Source organism: Chrysochloris asiatica, unplaced genomic scaffold (genome assembly GCF_000296735.1).
Source record: "Chrysochloris asiatica unplaced genomic scaffold, ChrAsi1.0 scaffold00088, whole genome shotgun sequence".
NCBI lineage: Eukaryota > Metazoa > Chordata > Mammalia > Afrosoricida > Chrysochloridae > Chrysochloris > Chrysochloris asiatica.
The window spans coordinates 4,381,557-4,386,634 of NW_006408606.1; the positions used below are offsets into that span (position 1 = coordinate 4,381,557).

The 5,078-nt window shown below is 38.1% G+C and overlaps 1 pseudogene; it reads left to right on the forward strand.

Moving 5' to 3' along the window:
* The first annotated feature begins 1,644 nt into the window (after positions 1 to 1,644).
* On the forward strand, positions 1,645 to 1,960 carry LOC102818650 (annotated as a pseudogene).
* The last annotated feature ends 3,118 nt before the right edge of the window (positions 1,961 to 5,078 follow it).

Below are 5,078 nucleotides of genomic sequence, written 5' to 3' on the forward strand. Positions count from 1 at the left end.
TTGCTTGGGTCGACTATCAACTCTCATGGAAGCAGCAGTCAAGAAATCAAATGACATATTGCATTAGGCAAATACACTGAAAAACACCTCTTTAAAGTGTTGAAGAGCAAAGGTGTCAGTTTGAGGACCAACGTGCACCTGAAAAAAAAACATCGTATTTTCGATAACTTCATATGCATGAGAAAACTGGACAGTGAATAAGGATATCCGTAGAAGAATTGATGCATATGAGTTATGGTATTGGAGGAGAATATTAAAAGTACCATGGACTGCCAAAAGAAGAAAACAATCTGTGTTGGACAAAGTACATCAATAATGTTCCTTCGAAGACAAGATGTCCAGAGTTTTTCTCTCATACTTCAGACATATTATTAGGAGGGAACAGTCCCTAGAGAAGCCTATCATGTTTGGTAAAGTAAAGATAGAAGAAAAAGAGTAAGATTCCCGATGAGCTTGACTGGCACAGTGGCAGCAGCAATGGATTCAAACGTAGCAACAACTGTGAAGTTGGCGCAGAACCAGGCAGTGTTTCATTCTGTCATGCATTGGATCACTATGAGTAAGTACCAACTCGATGGCACCTTAAAACAACAACAAGAAAAGATATGATTACAAATGTCAGAAGGGTCTTGGATGAAAACAGAGAATACCAAAAAGATGTTTATCTGTGCTTTATTGACTATGTAAAGGCATCTGACTGTGGGATCAGAACAAACTGTGAATAACATTGCAAAGAGTAGGAGTTTCAGAACACATTATTGTGCTCATGAGAAACCTGTAAATAGACAAAAATTTGTTCAAACAGAACAAGGGATACTATATGATTTAAAATCAGGAAAGGTGTGCACCAGCGTTGCATTCTTTCACCATTCTTAATCAATCTGTATGCTAACCAAATAATTCCAGAAAGTTGATTATAAAGAGGAAGATTATAAATAGGATTGGAGGAAGACTCATTAACAACCTGCAATATACAGGTGACACAACCTTGCTTGCTGGAAGTAAAGAGGATTTAAAATACTTACTAATGAAGATCAAAGACTACAGCCTTCAGTATTGATTACACCCCAGTATAACAAAAATCCTCACCACTGGACCAATAAATAACACCCATATAAATGGAGAAAAGATTTTGCTCAGACCCATAATCACTGCTCATGGAGGCAGCTGTCAAAAAATCAAATGATGCATTGCATTTGGCAAATCTACTGCAAAAGACCTCTTTAAAGTGCAAAAGAGCAAAGAGATCAGTTTGAGGACTAAGATGTATTTGCCCTGACCTATGACATTTTCATTGTCTTCATATGCATGTGAATTGATGAACAATAAATATGGAAGATTACAGAGGAATAAATGAATTTGAGGTTTTGGTTGGTGAACAGTATTAAATACCAGGAAAACACACAAATTTTGGAAGAACTACAATGGAGTCCTTGTGTGGCGTTGTGGGTTAATGCACCAGATTGCAAAGCCCTTTGAACTGGAAGGTTGGCGGTTCAAGCTCACCAGCTGCTCCTCAGAAACCCTATACAGAGTTGCTATGGGTCGAAATCAACTCAACTGCACTTCACAACAATGCAAACAAAATACTTCTTAAAAGAGACTGTCTCCTTCTGCCGCAGCAACCATTGAAGAAAAGTAGCCATGGCTGTGCACTATCCTAAGGCCTTTGGCCCCAACAAAGGCCAAAAAGTAACCAAGAATATGAGCAAGCCGAGGCATAGCCGCCACTGTGGGCACAGCCGCTGTTGTGGGCGCCTCACTAAGCACACCAAGTTCGTGCGGGAAATGATCCAGGAGGTGTGTGGCTTGGCGCCTATAAGCGTCTGGCCTATGAGCTGCTCAAGGTCTCCAAGGACAAGCGGGCCCTCAAGTTCATCAAGAAAAGGGCGGACACACATCCACGCCAAGAGGCAGCGTCCTAGCTGCCATAAAGAAAACGTCTGCTAAGAAGGACTGATTAGGCCCCTGTCCACTGTGGTCCCCTTCCCCCACAAATTAAAACCTTTACAGAAAAAAAAAAAAGAGAGAGCGAGAGACTGACTGTGTCTCTGGTACTTTGGACATACTGTCAAGAGGGACCAGTCCTGTAGAAGGACTGCATGCTTGATAAAATGGAGGGTCAGCAAAGAAGGGGAAGACTCTCAATGAGATGAATTGTGACAGCAAAAAAGGCCTCAAACAAAACAATGTGAAAGGATGGCGCAAGATGTGACAGTGTTTCATTGTGTAGTGCATAGGGTCATTAGGAGTTAGAACCACCCCGGTGGCACCTAACAGCAACAACAACTACAATCACTTCCCCAGTTTCAATGCCTGTTGAGCAGTTTCACCGCTTTGTAAATTTTATGTCTTTTATTCTTTATTGGCACTACTTTGAAATGTTATCATCAGCATTTTAATGACCAAATTTAAATGCTTTTTTTAAAATAGTATTCATCATTCTATATAGAGAGAAATGATTGGCATAATTTACCACACTTTTCTTGAAAGATCTCTCATCCCTCAATTATAATATCTTTGTTCTCACATTGTTTTATAAAATATATGGCATTTTCCACTTTTCTTCCTCGCTTCCTGCCTTCTAAGTGTAAGATTTTTTTCCCCTCTTGCTTCATTTTGTCTTTCTCACTTTTCTATCTGTTCTCTTGCTCTTTAAAAGGGTAACTACCATACCCTTCTATCCTGACAACTTTAAATCTATTTCTGCAACAGCCATGTCGCTTTGAATTGTTAACCACTTCCCACTATTTGTGGAACATCTCACTTGGATAATTTCCCAGAATCTCAAATTTGATTGATTCAGAACTAAATTTATCAACTTCACCCTTAAACTTCTTATTTGGTGACTTACATACTTTTGTTAATGGCACCAAAATCACCATAATTACACTTAGATTTAAAAACAATGATCTCTGACTACAAATGCACATATCCATTTGCATCAAATGCTTGTAATTCAAACTCTCTGGCTTTAATGCTTACCATCTCTCTTCCTTTTTACTTGTATAATCTTCTTGAAGGCTTATTGCATATAATTTAACATGGTGAGTTACAATAGCTTCACGGTCTTCACCAATCTATGCCTCACAGTGCTATAAGAGCGATCTTTCTGATGCACAACTGTAATCAGTCTCTTCCCAGAGACTTTAAAATGTTCAGTGGCTTACAATACTGAGTAATGTACACACTCCATGGAAGTTCCTGTTTGACATGAACTCAAAACTTTTTTTTAAAGTCTCATTTATAACCACCTTCTTTGAAATATGTTGTTGTTGTTAAGTGCCTTCGAGTCGGTTCCGACCCATAGCGACCCTGTACAGGGTTTCCGAGGGTGTAAATCCTTACGGGAGTAGAAAGCCACATCTTTCTCCCGCGGAGCAGCTGGTAGTTTCGAACTGCTGACCTTATGGTTCGCAGCCCAATTCGTAACCACTACGCTACCAGAGCTATATGCCACCTACCAAATAAGACTACTTTTCTCTAAATATGTTCTGGGGTTTCCTAGTTCTCTGCTTTTCTTCATATTGAATTAAAATACAATGGAAAGAGCCAAAACTAATCTTTACAGAAAAAATAAATAAAATAACTAGAACAAACTGACTCTCCCACTAATATACCTAATCATTTTCAAATGCAAGGCAGTAGTTTTTATTAAAATTTATACTATGCAACAAATCACCACAGAGTCCTGGTATGCTGCTTTAGGTCAGTATTCAAACCCTCCACCAGCTACTTATACATCCTATAGAAGGTGTGTAAGAGTAGGAACAGTCTTGATGACATTTAACTATAAATAACCACATATTTATTGGCTTAAAAAGCACAAATATACTTATTATCTCATAGATTCTAGAGGTCAGAATCAAGTTGTAGCAGGATTGTATTTTCTGCTCAGGGTTTCACCAGGCTGAAATCAAGGTTTTGGTCACACTGCGATTTTCATCTGAATCTTGGAGTCCTTTTCCAAGCTCACATGGGTGTTTGCAGAATTCATTTCCTTACAGTGTAGAAATGGTTTCTCATTTTCCTTTTAACTATTGTATCTCTACAGGTCGCCTATAATTTCTTGGTATGTGGCCCCTGTATACAAGGCCATCTAAAGAGCATATTTCTGGCTTCCTCTTTTGCAGCTAACCAGAGAATACTCTGCTCTTAAGGACCTCATGTGATTATATCAAGCCCATATAAGTAATCTCCCCATAGCAAATTAAATTGATTTCAAAACTTAATTACACCTGTACATCAATTGGCAGGTATATCTAACTTAATGTTTATTTGACAACTGAGAGAAATTGTGCATTCCAGGGACCAGGAATCTTGAGCATCTATTTATAATTCTGCCTACCCTGCATTCTCACTTATTGTTTCCATATTACTGAAGTATTTTTTTTACTCTATGAGCCCATAGTAATAGTGGTAGCTAGGTGCCATCAAGGAAACCCCAACTCATAGAAACCTTACATACAATAGAATGAAACATTGCCCACCCATGTGCCATCCTTATAATTGTTATTGTGTGTGAGCTCATTGCTTTAGTCACTGTAACAATCCATCTCATTGAAGTTCTCACAATTTTTGATGGCCCTCTCATTTACCAAGCATGATGTCCTTCCCCAGTAACTGCCCATCCTGATGGTACGTCCAAAGGAAGAAAAATGAAACCTCAGTAATCTGTCTTCTAAGGAGAAGTCTGGCTGTTTTTCTATAAAGACACATTTTTTTTTTCATAATTATAACCAAAAACATATTTTTCAACCAACAATCCTTCTTTGTTTCCAATTTTCATGTTTCAATCATCAGTAATTTTCAATGCATCTGAATTGCATATTTTATTAATTTCAAAATTTTACAAAAAATTTATAAAAAGATTCCATTTCTTCATCTATGACATTTGTGTTTGCTGCATACAATTAAACAGTAATTCTATTAACTAGTATGCATTGTAGGTATATGGCTATTTGCCTATCACTGACAGCATTATAATGCTTCAGGATAGATCTTGAAATGTTCTTTTGGACAGTAAATACAACACTGTTCCTCTTCAGTTCGTTGCACCTGGCATAGTCAACCACATG